This window comes from Sycon ciliatum, chromosome 13, assembly GCF_964019385.1.
Source record: "Sycon ciliatum chromosome 13, ocSycCili1.1, whole genome shotgun sequence".
NCBI classification, from domain to species: Eukaryota; Metazoa; Porifera; class Calcarea; order Leucosolenida; family Sycettidae; genus Sycon; species Sycon ciliatum.
This window is the reverse complement of record NC_088655.1, coordinates 3,004,084-3,025,739: the sequence shown is the minus strand read 5'-3', so window position 1 is coordinate 3,025,739 and position 21,656 is coordinate 3,004,084. Positions and strand designations below refer to the sequence as shown.

General features: G+C 47.2%; 1 protein-coding gene and 2 non-coding genes across 3 annotated transcripts in view; 2 read left to right on the top strand and 1 right to left on the bottom strand.

Moving 5' to 3' along the window:
- Window positions 1-21,656, top strand: part of LOC135829983 (uncharacterized) — a 47,243-nt gene that overhangs the window by 4,239 nt on the left and 21,348 nt on the right. The gene's annotated exons all lie outside the window — the stretch shown is intronic.
- On the top strand, window positions 18,613-18,689 carry Trnaa-ugc (transfer RNA alanine (anticodon UGC)). The gene has a single exon. It is a non-coding gene; the product is annotated as a tRNA-Ala (tRNA).
- Trnad-guc (transfer RNA aspartic acid (anticodon GUC)) lies at window positions 18,739-18,810 on the bottom strand. Its single transcript has one exon. It is a non-coding gene; the product is annotated as a tRNA-Asp (tRNA).

Genomic DNA, 21,656 nt, shown 5'->3' with positions numbered 1-21,656 from the left:
ATACAGAATACCGTGTAGTACAGGCCCGCCGAAACCAGTCCCGTTGGTCAGGTTAGTACCAGACCTACTTTTTGGCCGCCATCACGTGTGTTCTACTGTGGAGGGCATGCCTACCCGCCATGGCATACCCGCCATGGCATATCCGCCATGGCATACCCGCCATGGCATACGCAATGTTTGAAAGGCCACGATACAAGCGGGCCAATCAAAAACTGCTCCCGGCCGACTTGTAGTACAGACACAGTCATAGTCTAATGTGTATGTCAGCACATTACACAGTAAACCCTGTGTCCACAGCACAGTGTTGTGGACACAGGGTTTACTGGTTACCACAGCAGAGTGTTGTGGTAACCAGTAGGTCATGTCAAGATGGCTGCTTTCGTCACACCAGCCGTATCTATTCCCCTGCCTCCACTCTCCCGGCTGTTTCCTGGTGAAGTATGAAGCGGCGCTGCTTTGGTGCAGCGTGGAAGGCTCACCCAGGGTGTTCGGTCGTACTCTGGTTCATTGTCCATCGATTCCGTGTCACTGTGCTTTGCCAGAGGTGATTATTGGGGTAGAGCTGGCCCACCAGAGGCGATACTGGGCATATGGTTGGCCCAGCAGGGGCGATGATGAGGACAGTGATGACGAGGACAGCGATGATGAGGGCAGCGATGCTGAGGGTACAGTTGGCCCACTATAGGCGATGATCAGGTTAACATAGTGGTGGTATGTAGGTGACTTGGCGTGGGTTTAGCATTAGAATGTGCTCATTGTACCATGCTTCTCTCATGCTGCCACCTCGAGCAGATGCTATCAAAGCTCTGGAGCCTAAACAGAGACTACAGTGCACACCAACCAGCGAGAACCTGCCTGGCACCTTATGGGTGCGAGGCCAGCAAGCATGGTTCCTATATAACACTTGCATGTACAATTCGTGCAAGGTGCATGGTTGTGCAAGGTGCATAGGCGTGCATTACCCCTACAAGGTGCAATGTGTTGTCCTTCTGTATCATCACTTCACATACCAGAAGATTTTGGAGTGCAAAATCAACGTTTCCCTTGTTTTCAGCTTTATCAGATGTCTTAAACATTTGCTTTGCTGGAGCTAAAGAGCGAGCTCCATGAAAGCTTCCCCTACCAGTTCAATAATGTAGTTCTGGGGGGGGGGCTTGACAAGCAGAACTTGGGGCATTAGCTGGCAGTTTCTGTTACCGTGCAACTCCACAATTCAAAATTCCCACACAGCATGTGGCTGAGCAGGCTATTTGTAGATCTACTCAGTGTGACCCAGTGGAGGTGGGTTGATCCAAGCCTGAGGGGGAGCCATTCCATACCATGCTGTGTTGCTGTTCATTGCATTATGCTTAGTTCATTGTACCTAGTGTGTTGGCTGTAACCTAATGAAGTGGATGCTTGGAATGAGTTCCAAATCAGAGCTTAAAGATATACCGACCAATCGGCACTGAGAGGTAATGACCAGTATTTGGCTGCGGTTGTTTTTCGGGCCTGTGTGAATAGGGAAGGAGGAGGTACGGAGCAAAGTGATCTTCTTGCATTGGTACACTTGTAGTTCGATTTCGAGTTTGATCATATCCGTTTGGTAGAGTCATCAGTGTTTGCCGATGGGTGAGAGTGTGCCAAGAATGTCTTCATTGGAAAAAAGCTGTTTACAGAGGCTGCAACAAACACCCTCCTATGCAGTAAAGGATAGTGTGAGTGGGGTAGGGGAAGGAGGTCCGGAGATAGCGCAATGTAGTGTGGGCTGTTTGGAGAACACCTGTTCTGGATTGCAGGGCCATACCGTCGACGAATTGAATTCAAGAACATCTGGCCCGTGATGGCCCTTGCTCACGCCGCATCTCACATATACTTTGGCATGGATGCTCTATCTGAGTATTAGTTCAGGGCATTGATTCATGGCCATAAGCCATAAGCGAGCGTCCCTGGTTCGAGTCCTGGTGGCGACAGTTGGTCGGTTTATTTTCATTCGCACAGTAAACGGGAACTACGCACAGTCAGTTTTTCTTCTGGCTTTTCCCGTTTACAACTTTCCCTCAAACTTATGAGTATGAGCAGTAGTTCAGGGCATTGATTCTGGGCATTGTCTGTGCACATCTCACACAATGCCACTGTTCCCTGGCAAGGAACAGTATCAACCGTGCCAGGAAGTGTCAGTGACATTTCATCCATTCAGCTCTGAAAAACACATCCGAGTCCCCAGTGTCCTTCCTAGCCACTGTTTTCGTGAATGTGTGACACCAGCATCACACTGTGTTTGGATACAGAAAGTCTGTTCATGAGAAGGTTCCTGGTGTGAGGCATTGTCGCTGATCAAAACGAAAAGCAGTGAAGAGGCGGGTTTGGTTGTGATGTTCACTGCCTGTAAACACACATGTGCATACTATGCATGTGTACATCTCTACGATGATGATGTCAGCGTAGTGCAAGGCGATATCAAGCAAGGCTTACACCTATCATGCTTGTACACATGTACGGTATGCGCATGCGTGCATGCAGTGCAATGTATGCATGTACAGTGTGTGCATGCAGTGCATTGGATGCATATACAGTGTGTGCATGCAGTGCAGTGCAGTGCATTGCACAGAACAGACTGTGGAAGACGAAACGTGCAGTGGCTACCTGGATACCCCAACTGACTTTTGTTCTAACATGGAAAAATGTGGGCACAAGTTATGCGATCGAGTCCACCAACTGAACAATTCTTTTCCTTGCCTCACCATCTAACTTTTGTTGGTCAGTGTTTAGTAGTGTTGTCAATCTACAGCCAGGTTAGGCATGGGAAGCTGTTGGGGAAGGGGGGGGGGGGTAGCATCCTGGTGTACACAACTGGCTGCTCTACAGTGGGTAGGGCAGATTGAAGCATACACGGAACCTAACTTAGTCTGTGTGCTGGACCCATATATCGCAGTACCGAACAACACAAAGCAGCATATCCCAGCCTCAGTGGCTGGTAATGGCGAAGTATGAATGAATGGCAACACGCAATGGATATCATTTTTGAAGCAATGGGAGATCATGTGACCACATCATAGTTACGACCCACAGGATCGTGTTTCAATAGCTAGAGTTTCAATGGCTGACGAGCGTTTCTGGCATCAGTATTGGCGTGGGAGCAGGAAACTGATTTCCTCCACATCCGAGGAATGTGTCGGCAAGACGGCGACAAGGGAAAAACTGTAAATTCTCCTCAGCCGTGGGAAGAGGTTGACAAGGGCACTGCGCACAGGTGTGGCCTGCTTGCAAGGGATATGGGCCAGCCAAAATTGCCAACCATTATGCTGCCTCGCTGTAATCAGGGTGCAGCAGATGGAAGATCAAGTAAAGGTCTTGGCTGACGTATTGGGTGCAATTGTACGTCAGAGCAATTTGCGGATGATGAAACCAGAACCGTGGGCTGAATGCAAACTAAGCTAGGACATAAAACAGAGAATAGAATTATTAATCTGGCTAGCACTTTTGACACTGTATACCCATCATTACATGGACTAGCCTCGGTTCACAGGTGGTTGCTCTATTCAATAGCTAACACATGCCCCCCCCCCCCACACCCACACACATCCCCTCATGCCCCCTCCTCACCTCACCGCCATCTTCTCATGTACACCGCCAGTGATTTGCATTCATAGTTATGCATATTGATAGAGAACCAGCTGGGTAGTTAGCAGTTAGTGGAGCCATTGGAGTTTGTTCTTGTAGAAACCTTGTACGTGCACTTTGTAGTGGAATTTGGTGCATTTCAATAAGCACGTCAGCAGTTTGTAAACTTACGGGAGAATCGTCCAGAAAACTCCATACCTACTCAATTCCTAACCCCTTACATGCCTGGTTTATTATGCCTGCACACACAGTGACCACATTTCCAAACCGGCATTTCGAACCTAATGGAATCATTACAGCACTGGTGACATCATAGTCTGCCATGTGCACCATTGCACTGCCATTGGCATTGGCATTCTGGCAAGCAGGTGTTATGACGTCATAACCACAATCACCAGCTGTTTGCGTAGTGCATCAGATGTTTCGACTTTGTGTTTGGATAAGTGCTCGGCAGTTTTTCATGGGTATGCTTGCTCACTGCATGTGGTGTGGATTCAGGTGTGCAGCCCGCGTGAGTGTGTGTGTGTGTGTGTGTTTGTAATAGTGTCTTTTCGTGCCCTGAACTTGATTTTCTTCGAGGACTACGTGACAATATGGGTGGTATGCCCTGGGGGCTCATCGAATGGGTTACTTGAAACCAAAGCACTTTAGAGTTGCATCTGCGTGCACTGGTACTGGGGAGAAGTCGGGAGCAGTTGTCAATAATACTCTCTCCCTTAGTGGTATTTGATCCCGGCATTCCGTCCACTTGAAAACAACATTTTCGGGACGTCAGCCCCGAACGGGCATAGCCCGCAATCAGAGTGGTCCAGTGAGCGCATGGAATTGTCAGCCCATGCTGGGCATGTAGACTCGATAAGTAGCCTTCGCCGCGCAATCACTGCTGATCCTGTGAAGTATCTGAGCGGTGAACTCCATCTTGCACCGGAGATTGCCGCACTGGGCGCAGACTATTCATCCTGGCTGCAGATGCTGATCATGATGGAAAGTAGCGTTCTATCAGTATCAACGTGGCGTTTCTACCCTGCGGTGACTGCTGCAGTCTCCAGTGTGTCGTGTGGCATGTCAGTGAAACAGCTTCAGGGATATGTTTAAATTAATTTTAATAGATGATTCCATGCACAGTGCGAATGAATTGCTGGGTACAGAGAGCTTGCCAAGTAGCTAGGATACAGGCAAGGAACAATGGACCACACACCATTCCAAATACCGCTAGCTACACAGTGTCTAAGCGTGTCTCTGCTTTACTCGTGGCATCACATTAGGTTGTCCACCATTGAAGTACGGTAGAACACAACTACAGCCGTGGCCAGAGAAATCTGACCCACTATTCAAAAGTAGTGTCCCGCATCCATTTCAATGACAACATGCACGTTAAAAATGATCTGAGTGCCACAGGCGCTGCACGAGCCTTTGCTTTGCTTTTGGCCGGTCGGTCCGATTTATTTGGTCACGACTGTGGTATGACTCACGGCTGTAGTATGCACTGTGATGGTACGTCCTCTTTCTTAGACGGACATTGTCCGGGGCTTGGTTGTACTGCTTTGTACTGAAGCGTGTTCGAATAGGAGGTGCTCTCGATACTGAGAGCAATTTCCTGGTCCTCGGAAAGCTAGGTCTTATCAGACATCCACTGTACAAATGGTAGTGTTCTGTAGTATTGGTAGTGTTCTGTAGTATTGGTAGTGTTTTGTAGTATTGGTAGTGTTCTGTAGTATTGTGCTGGTGCTGGTACATGTCTAAGTACACTGTAGGTAGCACTCACGGCATGGTATAGAGCGGGACCGCCGGAAGTAATTTTTCATTGGTCCGGTCATACCATAGTAATGGGAGGTGTGCATCAATTTCCCGCCATTAGGTTTAGCATGGCAAGTCCACTACAACCGTGCACACCTTGATACCAGCTCTGCATAAAATGTCATGAACTTTCTAAAATCATACTCCTGAATGTAAAAACGGGTCACAGTGAGCCTACCAGAAATGGGGCAGCTTGCCCTGCAAAAAGGTGACGGCCACCTTCGATGCATATCTCCCATACATACAGTTTGTGTATGGTAATGGTGGGTGAACATGGCCTCCTCAGCAGTAAACCTAGTAAAACAAAAACAAAAACAAAACAAAACACGTGTTGGTGGCCGAAAGGTTGGTCCGGCCATGACGTGACATACGGGACTGGTTCCGGTGGGCCTGTAGAGGAATGTTCACTGCCACAGACACCTACCATGATTGGTACGTCCATCACCTATGCACTGGATCTTTGTTATTCAAATTTTGACCCTGAAGAGAATCTGGTGAAATGTAGCGTGATTCCCGGCGCAGAGACCATTTTGGGGTTGAAGAAGTAGAGATATAGATAGGAACATTCATCACCAATCAAATCCGGGCATACGTCCACCTCATGCAGATGATATTCATCTGATGGCTAGCTGAACGAGTCGATTTCTGTGTGTTTTCAAGTGCTAGTTGCTAGTGGATGCACTTCTGGACCATGTACAGTACACCAGTACACAGCAGGGCACAGTACGAGTGCACAGTACAGTCAGACCTCGTTTATCCGGTCCTCGTATATCCGGATCCCTCGCCATCCGGAAGAAAATCGCTGGTTACCGATGTGCAGCATATGTTATGCATACAACATAACCGGACCTCGCGATCCGCATACCGGTGCATGATTTTGTGTACAAACTGGTTAAAACGTGTACAAAAATGCTTCGTCGTATCCGGTTGCATGTAGCTGGCTAGCGCTTGCAGAAGCTAGTATCAAGGAGTTGTACAAGCAAATGAGGTCCTTGACCTGCTGGGTGTGTGCGGACAGCACTCAGTTGCATGCACTTGTCATTTTTCTCGCTTGTTAACACACTGGGCACGCTAGTTGTACTGCATAGGACCTGTCTACATGTATGTACGATGTCACTGCTTTTGACATGCCACATGCATATACAGTATGTGTGTTCAGTTATCCGGTTACCTCGCCTATCCGGATGTTTTTGTGGAAAACAGATGTGTGCGGTTAGGCGAGGTCTGACTGTAGTACATACCTATGCAGAGTAGTATGGTTCTATAGATGCTTGTCTTACTTGAACCTCCAGCAGGCATGCAGTTCAAGTTGGGATCATGTTTTTTTACGGGGAGAAAAATGCCCGGGGCGTGCAGAATGTCTGTTGGTGATGGTTACTGAATGCTTTGCCTGCTATGCGCAACGCTTATGTAGGTATCCATGAGCAGTAAGAGTGGGTGTGCTGGCTACCTATTGTAGTGTTGGTATCCGTGAGTGAGGGCCGCTCTGCCTCTGGCTACAGCGCCAGTGTGTACAATGCTGTACCACTGGTGCACACCATGGCAGATTAGTTGTGGAGAACATACTGCATAGGTGCATGACTTGTATTCTGTAGATCAGTGGATCCTGTCGTACTGAGACTGTGCACGATTTACGAGTGTGACTGTGCTCTGGCTGCAGTAGCCCTATAGCATTAGTACTAAATTTGTGCCATGATCCTGGTGTATTTGTACATGTAATGCATATTCTTCACCCATCCCCCGGGGTATTTACCCAGCCTCAGGGGTATTATTATCACCTTTTTGCCCTGTCCCAGAGGCGAGGAGGGTACATGTGGTGTTAGCACAGGGGATATGCACTGCCTCAGTGCTCAATGCAATCTGTTCACAATAGAGCATCAGCTGTAACTCCATGTACGATGCCAGTACTCCTGAGCTATACCATGCCCAGTGCTAGCATATTCATAAGATTGGATATCGCACTTTGTCCCTTGGGGAAGCAATTCAGTCTGGGCTTGGGGAAGCAATTCAGTCTGGGCTTGGGGAAGCAATTCAGTCTGGGGCAATGATTTTGACTATAATCTATTGTGATGTATCAGGGATTCAGGAAGTAATTCAAATTGTCCAAAAGATAGGAATCAGCGGGGTGGCGCACCACAGGGGACTCTCTTGAAAACATCTTGCACCCACCTCCTAACTTGTCAGATTTGCAACATGTTCAAGTAGATCTTGTCTCTGGTGTAGCAACAGCTAACAGGCACTGGTGTAGCAACAGCTAACAGGCACGTGTAGTTTGTAGAGGCCAGTAGCTGGTGGGTAGTATTTGAGCTGGAAGAATGTTGATCTTGCCCTTGTGATAGATAAGTTATCATGTGACAGCAATCATACCTGATTATCATGTGACTAGTTCTGAATTCTATGTATGGTTATGATGGTATGATGGTTAGGATCTGAACGTATTTCCTGGACCACTAGCCATGTTTCGATGGGCCGAAATGATACTGTCGCAAAGTGGATCAAAGTATGGATGCTGCCTTTGTAGTCATGGAAAACATGTCCGCTTGCTGCATGCATCCAGCTGAGTGGAGTTGCAGGCTATCGCACCGACGGCGTTATCAGGCCGGTCCTGTTGGTCAGGCCATGGCTGGACCAACTTTTTGGCCACGTGTGTTCACTGATAAGGAGTTCATGCATATGCCCTCCAATGGCTCTGTATCATACAGTCTATATCATACACTCTATATCATAAGTATGAAAGGCTAGGGTATGGCTGTACCAATCAATAACGGCTGCCACTGATGCTGGTTATACTATCACACAGTTATTGCTGGTTGTTGTAGATTGTAAAGTGGAATAGTTCAGTGTAGGCTATGGTGGATAGCATCCACTCGGACACACCCGGGGACTGTTCATGTGGGCCAGGTTGGAGGTTTAGCGGGAATATTTTCTCTTTGCGTCGCACTTGAATCACCTCTGTTGGGGACACAGTGTGTATTGTATATCCAGTCATTTCCCCTCAAATCTAGAGTTTTAGTATTTTAAAGTGTAAAAAAAGAACGTACAAATAGGCAGACGCCTTCCTCTTGCTATGCTCTTCGCACGCCTTGATACATTGCAATGTATGTGGACAACCTCTTTTGTGCGCATGCGCATCAGCGTGTGATAGTCAGTTCTTGGTCGAGGCTTGGCGGGAGCTGGGAGTTTGTTCATTAGCGGTTGGTAGTCTGTGACTGCCTGAGGTTCCCGGTGTCCAGTATTTTGTAAATGGCGATCTGTGCAGTTGCTCGAGTGTGGGGTTGTTCAGCTGCCAGAGTGAGGTGTCCAGTCTGACTACAATGCAAAGTTCATGTGCCGGGTCATGGCGTATGTCAAACCAAAGGGCATATATCACAACCAGAGAGTCTTGGCTCATGTTGGAATACTAGTACTCATGTTATGCCAACTTGAAACGTTCCGGCTGGTTTAACACAGCCTCAGGAATAACACGAATAACGAATAACATAGTGTTTGGGGGGGGGGGGGGTGCATGACGCCTTGACACCTTGTGCAAAGTTCACCATAGGTGCAGGAGGCATGAAGGCCGGTGCTGCTGCTGCCTTCCGAAACCAATTCCTTGTGGTAGCATACACATGCAGGCAAATTCAGCAAGTTTACTAGCAGTTGTGAGTTAGTAAGATGGTGAGAAGCATTTGTATTTTGTATTTGTATTTTGTATTTATATTTAAGGATTCTCCACAGGCCTTAGCCTAAATCCAGGGAGTCTCCATCCAGCATAACCATCATCAGATTAAAAAACAGTCGTATTCTGAAGTATTGTGACCCAAGCTTGGCTTGTTAGTTCTGCGTGTGGGATCTGTAGAATATAATCTGCTGAAATTCTTCATGTCCACATGGCTGGTGATGTGGCACGTGCAGGGTGTGTGGTGTATACGGGTATTAGTGGTATATGGCATGGCGGCATATCACCTTGATTACAGTTATCAGTGATAACTGCCTGAAGAGATCAATTACATCAATTTGTTTGAAGTTCAGTAGTCCTTAGGACCCTCTCATGAAGTGTATTCAGCTCACACGGGGAACAGCCAGGAACGTGCTGCACCATATCCTGGCAAGCAGCTGCAGTCAGAAGTCAAGTTAGTGTGGCCAGTATGCAAACTTGCACACAGCGCACTCCGGTGTGTGCGTGTGTGTGTGTGTGTGCGTGTGCGTGTGCGTATGCGTGTGCGTGTGCGTGTGTGGTGTGGTGTGGTGTGTGTGTGTGTGTGTGTGTGTGTGTATATAGCTTTCATGGCTGAGGTTGTTGGTATGTCTGTTGGCTCTGGGTTCTCAGTACTCAGTAGCCGAGGCTGGTTGGTAAAGTAACTCCAATTTCACTTCAAGGTACCAGTGCATCTAGTGTCTGCTTCTATCAAAGCAGCGTGCTGTCTATACTGGTTACCCCAGGAAGTGTAGGGTGTGCATAGGTAACTGTCTTGGCCATTTATGCCGATGTACTCCGTGTGGTGTAGACCAGGTGTGCATTGGTGGTCGATTCACATGGCTTCGCCAGTTGTGTGGATTAGACAGGTATCTGGCGCAAGTCTTGATCTGGCTCATTCAGATCTTGTTTGCTACCGTTGCTATAAGAGAAAATCTGTGGGTGCACATCCAGTGCATTTGCAGATTTGCGTGCTTCTCTTGCGACGGGTGTATACATGGTACATGGTACATGGTGTGTGTGTGTGTGTGTGTGTGTGTGTATGTTCGTGTGTATGTGCGTGTGTGCGTGTGCGTGCGTGCGTGCATGCATGCTCCCATGCATATGACGTGTGTGACGTACCAAGCATGACAAGGTGTGACGTATAAGGACCGCATGCTGTGCGCTGGTAATTCAGTATAAGCATCCAGGTACATAAATAACCAGGACATTGCATTCTACACAAGATGGCTGTGACCACGTATTAGACCTATGAATTACCAGTAGTATGGTGTGTGTAGCACTATGTTGTTTAGGTGTGTTGTGTGGGATACTGCTGTATGTAATACTGTGAAACCTCGTTGAGAAAGCACTGGTAAGAACAACTTCCACTGTAGAAGAACTGGTATTCATAAATATAACTCTTTTGAATAAATCCTTGTGAATTAACTGGGTAAGAAGAACTCTCTTGTTGCGAACAAGTACCATCGGTGCCTTGCTGTTCTTCCTAAATAGGTTAAACTGTACTGTACTGTGCTGTGTATAGCACTGTTAGCTGTTTCATCATTCCAGTTAGACGCAGGGCCGCTAGGTGGTAAACACTACAACACAGCCTGATATATTCAATTACAGACTTGTAATATCCCAGCGTAGGCGGGACTGCTCCAGTAGAGCCTGGTGTCCATCCGCAAAGGAATTTCGGATTCTGTCGCTGTACTTGGCGAGTACAGGAACTCAAATTGAATTCTGCCTCTGAGTGACGGTGATTCTGGCTCTCTGGCATAGGTCCAATTACTAGTGAACTTGGATAGCATTGACAAGGTCCAGGGCAAAACTGAATGTTACTGACCCCATGAAAAGTGTTTGAGTGCAATATCTGCCTAACTATGCTTGATTGTAGTGTTATTAGTCACCCCCGACCATCTGGTGTTCGTGTGGGTTGAATGACAGCAGACTTGGATGCTAACAGTAGCACATTCACATTGGGAATGGTGCGGCCAATGGGAATACTTGAGAACTGGCTACGGGGGGGGGGGGGGGGGGGGTGATTTCCATTGTGATCGGTGTGCTGGGTTTACCACGGTGATGAGATTTGTACAGGTATGGTGGCGCCTGTGAGAATGATGCCAAGCTTTCATGGCATTGTTTGTGTGTCACGTTAATAACGTATGTGCAATCACCAACTGACAGCCGATTGGTGTCTAGTTTTGGATTCTGGTAGTTTTCGGATGCCATGAGCTGTATTCGTGCACACACGGTCGAGATGAGTTTGTAATGAATGGATGGCCCATGCTTTCACATGCTATTGTATGCACTTATGGTCCCTTTGTGGCATCACAGGGAATATGTTTGTCAGATCCTATATCTGTAGAGACATGATATGATGGCGTGGGGATTACAACAGACACTGTGGCCATAAGCAAAGAGATGGTACCATGCTGCCTGCCTGTGTGCCATCTGCTCCTTGCTCCCTGCTTCCTGGCCCATGCAATGAGTATGTAGCTGAACCTTGTCCACTCCTGGCACTAGTCTATGTCGCCTCAACCTTGTACTGTCAATCAAATACATCTACAGGAGAATTCTGAGCTTGTGTGTGTGTGTGCAGGGTGCATGGGTGTATGGGTGATCCAGCATTGGACTTGATTGAGGCTAGGGTGCATGGGTGTATGGGTGATCCAGCATTGGACTTGATTGAGGCTAGGGTGCCTTTCAGTGCCGCTGTAGTTGAAATCAACGAAATTGAATATTGTCAATCACTTAGGTCCAACATCTGGGCGACTCCTGTGACAAGGAAAGCTTTTCCAATATCTCTGGGAAGATTTGAAGAGCAACCCTTATCAGTCATCAACGTCCACACATTGGTCGTGTGTTTAGGTTGTGGATGTCTCTTCTTGTCTGGGCATGTCAACGACTGATACTAATCGAGATTTCTTGACGGCACCAAACCACTCAGAAGAGCCCAACCATTCAACTACAGTCAACTTCGCTAATAACGACTGCGGATATAACGACAACTCGCGAATAACGCCAGCATTTCCATGCCCAGAGCAAAGTCCCATCCAACTGTAACACGTATAACGACACTTTGCGAATAAGGACACTTTTCTGATGCCCCGCCGAGTGTCGTTATAATCGAAGTTGACTGTGATGTTACTTTCCCAAACCTGCACTGATGAAGCCTGTTAGGCCGAAACAGCTGTCTGTAAGGTCAGTATCTAAGTTGGAGTAGTTTTATTGCTGGATTGGTGAACATGGTGGAGCAGAGAGTGCATGCAGTGCTGGTGGTATATGTCTACCACTACCCTGTTGGTGCACTGTCATGTTTCAACATGCCATGTATTCTGCTGTATCCAGAACACTGACATTTTGAAATGCTGCCATGGTCACTAACAGCAGCACACTGACATTTGAAATGTTGCCATGGTCACTAACAGCAGCACACTGAAATTTGAAATGCTGCCATGGTGACTACTTCAACAGCACACTGAACAGAGTACCTGTCAATGGAGCTGCTGCCTTTGCTGAGCTAAGCATCACGCCTGAGATGATTGTCATGGGCACGCGGTGCTACACTTTGACGTTCAATGCCATGCCCTGCACGAGTCGGTGCGTGGATGAAATGCTGCCCGTTAGACCAGCGCAGTGACGTCATTTCCAAGCAGATCTCATCGTGTCAATATGCACGATGCGTGCCAGTGATAATCCTGATACTAGTATGCACGAGGCAGTGACAAGGAGCACATGACTTGTTCAACACAGGCTGAGGCTGCTAGATTATGTAGTCGTCCAGCAATAACAAGGGCCACTCCACCCATTGGGCAGAGATAAAACCGGGGTTGGGTAGTTACTGGGCATAACCAGGATCGTGTGGTCACCGGGCAGTACCAAGGGCGATCATACCCCACAGAATATGAGCAAAACCAGGCTAACTTAACCATGGGGCGTTGACAAGGACCAGCAAACCCATAGAACATAGATATGGGTGAGATCGTGACAGGCTTCAGTGTGACACGTGATATGTCTTAAACTGTGGTTGATGTAGTTTAATTTCTACCAAAAGGAATGGAATGCATTCCAATGGCAAAGCAAATGAGCAGTTTCTAGTTTCTACTATTATTGCATCCTTATCAGAATGTACCCTGGAGCAGAGTATAAGACAGTTTCGAACAATCAAGACAAGAAAAAAGTTCACCCGTTCAATACCCATATTTAACTAGTTGCGGACCTCTGATTGCCGCACTGAATGTAGTCTTTGTCTGCAGTTAGCTGACAATGTATGTTCAGGCATGGCCTGTGCATGGCCTGTGCATGGCCTGTGCATGGCCTGTGCATGGCCTGTGGGTTCAGAAGACGAGGGTCTCTGAATACTGGTTAGATGGTTGTTTTAAGCAGTGGTCACATGATACTGGCTTACTGTTAAAGCAGTAAGCCAATGAGTATCATGAACGTTTTGTGTGAGAGTGCTCACAGGCATATCACATCCTTTTTTTGTTCAAATAGTCATTACAAAGTCATATCCTTTCAATTCAAATGTTAGCAGTGGTTTTCTGATGGCATGTCAAAGTGTTCTTCTGTTGAGGATGACACCAGTTTAGTTTGCCTGTTTAAGGATAACCAGGCGTCCAGGCGGCTGTAGAATCATAGGTACTCAACATTAACAACGTGCCGGCAATTCCAGTGTGACTTGCCAAGGAGTATTACATTAATTTTATCTCCCTCCAAGTTGAACTGTGGCATGGACCATGCATCCTTGCTAGATGATGGACAGTATGCATGTTGACGTGGGTGGCGGGATCCGAGTAATTTGCGCAGCTGTGAAGTGAGGGCGTAGGCGAAATTCAATTTCTGGTCTATTAAATCGAATATCAGCGTGCTCACTTACCCACAGGTGTGTGTTCATACACTTGGGGATTAGTAGTTGTAAGCATCTTGCCAAAAGGATTACTGAATTATGGCAAATACTAGTATAACGTGTTAGTGCTCTCGAAGTGTGTGTGTGTGTGTGTGTGTGTGTGTGTGTGTGTATGTGTGTATGTGTGTGTGTGTGTGTGTGTGTGTGTGTGTGTGTGTGTGGTGTGTGTGGTGTGTGTGTGTGTGTGTGTGTGTGTGTGTGTGTGTGTGTGTGTGTGTGTGTAAAGTGGAGCTGAGGCTCGCCTTGCTACAGATGACATGGCTAGCAGAGGACCAACTCGATTAGTTTTGAAATGATTCACAATAATTATCCGGCTATTGAAGCTATGGGGTCCATGTCATTACACATGTTGTATATGATGCAATATGTGCAGAAATCGTGTAGATGTGGCCACATAGCCATGGCATCAGTAATAACCTCATTGAGTGGCTCCTGTCCTGCTTCATGTTGTGTACACCTCCACTTGTAGTTGCTTCCAGAACAGAGCCACTGAGGCTGCCTTGGTTATGTTTGGACATGATAGTTTTGACACCAGATTGCACGATTTCCTTAATTCCACCAGCTACATTGATGTGGTGATGCTAAACAGGACACAGGTACTTCAGGAAGATTGGGCCGTGCCTTCAGAAGTGGCAGTGATGTTCCATGGAGCATTAGACTTAGAGGCTTCTACTCATTTGTCTCATATTGGAGTAGAAACTGCAAATTATAGGAACGTAGTGTAAATGTTTGTGTGAAGGGGACTGGTAGTTAGTGTCTGAGTGCCAGATTGTATTACTTTCTCTCCTCCATGTGTGGTTCATGTTCCGTGGACGTGCTTCAACTGAGTAAGCAGCTGGGACAAAGCTAGGTAGAACAATACTAATAGCTCCACCTCCCCCCCTCATCCTTGCACCTGTATTTTTCAATGTGCATACATGCGTGCTAGGACACTGAATGCGTTTTACGCATGTTGACCAGATGATCTCCTCAGCGGAAAATAGTGGTAGCCAAACAGTTCCGCCATCCCTGCAATGTGTTGTATGCGCCTTCAGTCCTGATGTCATTGAGCAGTGTTCTCCAGTTGAGAACCAAGTCATCATCGGCTGCCATGGCCTGCAGACTGGGGGACACACTGGCTTTGGCTTTGAGTGAAGACATCACCCACTATGTATAACCTGCTGATATTTCCTCTGCAACCAAGTAGCATTCCTCTGCAACCAAGTAGCATTCCTCTGCAACCAAGTAGCATTCCTCTGCAACCAAGTAGCATTAAATGTGACTGTCTAAACCTGGGTGCTGCTTGCCAGGCCCCTTGCTGGCCTTGCTAGCCATACTGGAGTTTCTAGGGCTCCTGGCCCTACTGCCCTTACTGCCATACTGGGCTAACTGGCCATGGCCACGCAATCAGCATCTGCAGCTTGCTGCATTGTTTTGCCACTTGGCAGGGCACACTCCCGGGGAGAGATGCTGGCAGTGTTACAACTTGTACTGGATTGAGGACATCATGGACCGTTTGGGGACTGATTCTGTGCATCTGATTGGAAGATCCTAGAGGGTCCATGGGCAAGCATTAGACCTACCCTTCAATCTGAACAACCTGTCAGAGAAATTAAGAGAGGCTCAACAGTGTACTGAGGTGAAATCATGGCTAAGTTTGGGCTGGGCCGGGCACTCCACTCCAAGCACTCCCTTTCCACATTACAATAATTTACTGTAAGCTTCAGTTGAATACTGATACAGGTAGGCTCCACAGGATGGGGGGGGGGGGGGGGAGTGCACAAGAATCAAGAATGCTGAGCCTAAATTTAGAGCCAATTTGAGATGTCTACTGTGCTCATTGTCACGGTTTGGAGATTGGAGAGGATTAGTTCCACTCTCTCCGAGGCTAATATCACTCTTGTGCGAGAATAGCACCCCACTGAGTTCTGAAATGAGTATTAATTCCTCTCTCTCTCTCTCTCTCTCTCCAAGATCACTCTTGTGTGAGAATAGTACCCCACAGAGTTCTGAAATGGTATGCTGGGTGCTTTGGCACGCGCAGCTGGATAGTTCCAGTGGAAGAAATTAATTCCAGAGAAAGTTAGAGAGTTGTGGTGAGTGGATGTAGTTATGCTCTGTAGTGTAGAAGATGTGGCAAGTGTTCATTGTCCCTTTTCAGGTGCATGTACTGGGTACAAAGAGACAGCACACTGTGAAGAAGTTTGTGCAGCTACAGAAGCGGTTGGAGTAGTATTATTACTGCTACTACTACATACACACACATACCGTACTGTGTGCAATCAGAAAGCATACTGTGGAGAAGTGTGCGCAGCGACAGTAGTGGCTGGAGTAGTGAATCCACAGACAACTAAGCGATCAACGACTGTGTCAGTTGATGGCGAAATCTGAGCACTTTGACAGAGAGGATGCTGAATGTTTGAAATCACATGACAGCAAATTCCTACTATGGAAACTACTGGTATATAGAACAGTGGGAGCAATGCATCAGCCGGATAGCAATGCGGTTTGAACCTGTCAGTAGCACTTGAGGACATAATTTTTAAAAAGCTGAGTTTGATCTCTGTTGGTAAACCCAAGTGTATTTGGCACGACTGGAATGTGGGATGGTCTATGGTAGCCCATGCTGTAGTGTGCCCTCAACTAGTAGTAGTACATCAAGTACATGCATGGCTTTGTGGCCATCTGCCGATATGAGCTAAATGGTTACAAGCAGTATTGATGCAGGTACTAATGTGTCACATGTCAGGGTGGGCATACCTGAGAAAGGAGCACTCTTAAGGGGGCCATAGTGGAACTCTGATCATCTGCTGACCTGTGTGTGTGTGTGTCTGTGTGTGTGTGTGTGTGTGTGTATATTTGTATTTTAGTTTGTATTTGTGTATGTGGCCATTTGTTGAGTTCCACATGGGTATGATGCAAAGTCGGTGAGCACTGACTTTGCATCTAAGAGTACCTGTACTCGCGCTGTACCAAGCCAGAGAGAGGGATAAACTGCAGACATCGGCCATAGCTAGCTCTAGTCGTAGTACACCAGGGTTCAGTTACTGTGTGTCCAAGGTGAATGGAATAGCATGTACCGGGTCCTCAATATCCAGTGCAAAGAGAAAATTAAAAAAGAGAGGACCATAAGTTTATTACAAGATATCCGTTTTGTCCAGCACTAACGATTATAAGCAGGATAATGGTGAGTCAAAAATGTGCAACAATTAGCACAAAACTGACTAATGTGATACTGGCATTCAACCCCCTGACGCTTAGCTGCATCTCGTCTGGATTGCGCAAGCCAAAAGCCTTCCAACTTTGAAGGTTCCAAAAAGAAAAGCTTGCAGTGTCCAGGGTTCTTTATACTGAAGTTTTACAACAGTACCAAACCCTGTGTGCCTGGTCACAACCACTCACATACAGCATTTCCCTAAACCTGGAGGCAGTGCCTCATCAGCACTCAGGACTTTGCACAGCCACCATTAATATGAGGACTGGGGACTTTGCCCTAGCCCTGCGCAGGGGTGTTGATAAATCGTGTACCCATGTTTGAAATGTGTGTCTTGTACAAGCCGCAGCCATCTGCAACCATCTGGATTGGCACTGGTGTTCTACGCAGCTGCTGCTGCTGCTGCACTAAGACTGACAGAAATCTAGTATTGTGAGATCTAGTTCCCCTGAACAGCTAGCTACCACAGCATAGGACAGTGTTATTCCTGTTAGGACAATGACAATGGAGCTGTGGGGAATGCACGGTGCTTCCTTGAACACCCCTCCATGGACCCAGTAGTAGCTGCAGGCACTTGATAGCACTTTGCGCAGCACTCCACCTCAATCTGCTTTGTGGAGTATTGCACGTCAGACCAAGCCACTCAGATATGGCATGTTCTACGACGGGAACGTGTGCATGCAAGAGCAACATGATGTGCTTGTGATGAGTGTGCATATGGGGTGATGGATGTTTAGATAGTTGTTTGGCCCCTTTTCACTAGCGTAGTGTGCTGGCTGGCAATGTAGCATTGGCCCTTGATAGGGTAGAGGGGAGAGCTTGCCACCTGCACAATACAATACAATACGAGTAGTATGCCCATCAGGAGATAATACTGCAGGTCTGGAAACTGGGACCAACAGTGTCCAAGTGCACTCTGACATACAGTCAGTGAAGGGAGTGGACAGGGGAAAGTGGCAGCCTTCTCCAGGCGACCTTCTGATGAGTAACGTTTCTCCGCTAAGTGCCTGCATCAGAATGACTGAGAGGATTGCTTGATAAAGACTGAGGTCTCTCTTGACCTTCATTGCATGTGCTTCTATAGTGGAGGCCAGTCGGCAGCACCCTCTGAACACTGACAGTGTTTGCTGAAGTGCTGGTTAAAACGGGCCACGGCTTTGGCCTTCTACTGCAAAATCACCGGCAAGCGCCCGTCCGCAGTCCATGCTAACAATCATGATAACTATTACTTATTAGTCCAGTCGAACAAACATGTATGTAATTACGGCGTCCTCTCCAAATATGGAACTTTTGCTTGCACTTGTTATGAGGGATTTCCTTAGTTTGACTTCGGTCTAGAGAAACGTAACAAAAGTCGAGTTGTGAACTCCCCAAACAATCTTTGCTAGCAGTATTAAAAGAAAGCGGCAAAGAAGATGATTGGTGAACTATTTTGCATTCCGTCATATGTGAGGGGGTTTAGCTCAGTGGTAGAGCGCTCGCTTTGCATGCGAGAGGAGAGGCCATGAGTTCGAACCCCATATTCTCCAGAACTTTTTTTACTCAGCGCAACAACCATTGTGGAAAAAAAGAAATGTCCTCCCCGGCCGGGAATCGAACCCGGGTCTTCCGCGTGACAGGCGGAGATACTTACCACTATACTACCGAGGATTGACTGCAGTACCTAGCAACCTTATGAATAAAGTAGTGCCCTGCTCCAGTGCACAGAACAGTATGTGTAGTACTAAGGCTGTGAAGCCTCCCACCCCCCCCCCCCCGTGCTATTTTAGTCATGAGGTTGGGTTTCTCTAGCCAGCACCGACCTAGTTTAGTTAAGGCCTGGCGAAGTATTTAAAGGTGGGGTGCGCATTGAAAACTGAAGCCGCTGATGTAGGCTGGAAGAGCAGCAGACACTGAACACTGAAGAAGTCCAGAAAGCTGATGAAGTTTCCCCCCCCCCCCCCCCCAACAGTTGTCTGATCCCATGCAGATAGGGGATAGGAGATGTACAGTAGAACTAGTATTACTAGTAGTGCTGTAAAGAGTTTTGGGCGTAGCATCTCCAGATCCTGAGCCTACTGGAGTACCTCTTGATGGCTCAAGTGGTCACTTGTAATGTGCCATTGCATCCCCGGAGATATGGTGGGAGTGACGGCAGCAGCTTGGTAACAGCAGCTTGACTTGGGGAGGCAGTGGCATTGAAAACTTGTCCTAGATCTCACATTCCTGACAGGGTGGTTCTCACCAGCTCCACATGGAGCACGGCTAGAGAAAATGCTGAAGTGAAGTGCTAGGTACTCAAACTCGTGTCAGCACTCAATAAACCAGATGGTAGATTAGTGTCTTGCAGGAGTTTAGCATCTTGTTGTCATGTATCAGCCATACCGAAGGTGTACATATTCTAAGTGGTAACGTGCCTCCCATCAATGCCAGTCAGGCCTTTGTGTGGTGGTAGCGATGGCTTTGTGTGCTGGTAGTGATGGCTTTGTGTGCTGGCAGTGTTACCAGATGTTCACCTCGGCACATGCCAGGGTTGTATGGGCGGATGTGAATACAAGCCGTTCAACCATACTGTCTTATTACTCTGTGGTAACACTGCGACAAAGCTGTTTAGCGGCTCATTGCAATACGCCGTATCTAAGTGGTACGACAGTGATTCATACATATGTCACACATTGTACAATGGCATGTGTCCGGAAGGCCTCTTTGCATTAATAATTATTATAAATGGATGAGCCGAGATGCCTTAGTGGTCAGGTAGTGCATTAGATCTGAAGCTACATGTATGTGGGAGAGAAAATACAAACAGGAACATCCACAACGACAGTGAGTCAGTGAGTCAGTGAGTCAGTGAGTCAGGGGGCAACCCCCCCCCCCAAACTGTCAAGATAAGGGTCCATGAAGGGAAGGCATGCTTGGAATACCCCCCCCCCCCCCTCTCGGGTCGGTACCAGTTCCACTCGATGTCTGGTGACATATTTGGAAATGTGCCATGTGATACGGTTCTACCTGAATTCTAAACTACCTTTGCGCATGCATCACACTGACAAGTAAGTTCGATCTGACGTCAATGTGGACAGTTTACATGAAATGTCACGGGGAAACAACGTGGGTTGGAGAATTTACATGTCACTGCATCTGCACATGCAGCAGGTCCTGTGTAGCTGCGGCGCTAGCAAGTGCACACCAGATGCCACCTCTAGCGTTGCTCTGTTCAATGACCATGTCATTCTCTCGTGGAGTGTGCCATCACCACACCTGCTTAACTGCAGACATGTCTATGCCTGGTAGAGTATTGAGATTTGTTTTGAGTGCAAGGACACGTTCATCTTTTCCGAGCGATGATCGTGGCATCCTCCATCCAAGGATCAACGTTGATGGTTCTGAAGGATTGCTGGTTGTGCACTGGGCCAAACTGTGCCATTGTGCAGTTTATCCATCACCAGCGCAAAGGTCGAATGACATTTGATCCAGCTATTGCAATCCGACACTCACTATTAGTATTTCTTTCCTGGCCGTACGTGCACTGTTCTGTCACTTCAGAGCTTGAGTCAGGGCACTTGGATGTCAGTGTGGCGATGGATTGCAGTGCACACTGACACGCAGCGACCGTGTTACTCTCATCTTCGGCTCCTTCTTGTCATTCTTCACCAGTATCGTCATGCTGGCAAGATGCTCTTGTTCCGAGCAGGAAAATCACGTCACCACATTGCCACCCGTGACATTGTCCCCAGCGATAGAAGCACATTGACATGAAAACACAACGATATCCGCGGCATGAACTCCGCTTCTTACTTATAGCACTTGGACAAAGTAAATAATAGTCCAGGTAGTGTAGCTTGCAATTTTTCGATTGACATCAGATCACGGCAGATGTGACTTGGCTTCATTGCAGGTTCTGAGAATGATGTCATCCTGCAGTTGATTCGTGCTCTTTCTCTATTATAAAAGGGAGCAATTGAACTGGGTCACAATCTGCTCTCACTGATCCATAAGGCACACACACACCGATGCATTCAGGATGAATAGACAGCTTTTGACAATAATGATAATTATCCGGAATGTGAAACTGTTTAGAGGGTTAAAATCACATAAAAACACAGTTTTGCATTCCGGATGTCAATTCTATACGGTGACAGACTGGCCTTGTATTACCTGTACCTATTTCATGCGGCTTCCATATGCGAGCCGGAAGAAAATTGGTTGGAACCGATATCCAGTGTGAATACCACCAAGCTCAAGGACGAATGCGCAAATGCAGCTCCTACAGCAGGGGGAGGTGGGTAGATCAGACCCACCAAGAAAGTGGTCAAAGACAAGAAAAATCCTGTTCGCTCCATCCATAAAACCAGCATAGAAAGAAAAGAAGAAACACAAAGATATGTAATACTGTAAAAGCCAATATTCTAACGAGGCGCATATATAACGATTTCCCAAAATTGACTGGTTTACGTGTACCAAAGGTAACGATTCTCACGCATTCTTAACGCTCAATAGGACAGTATATGTATCGATTT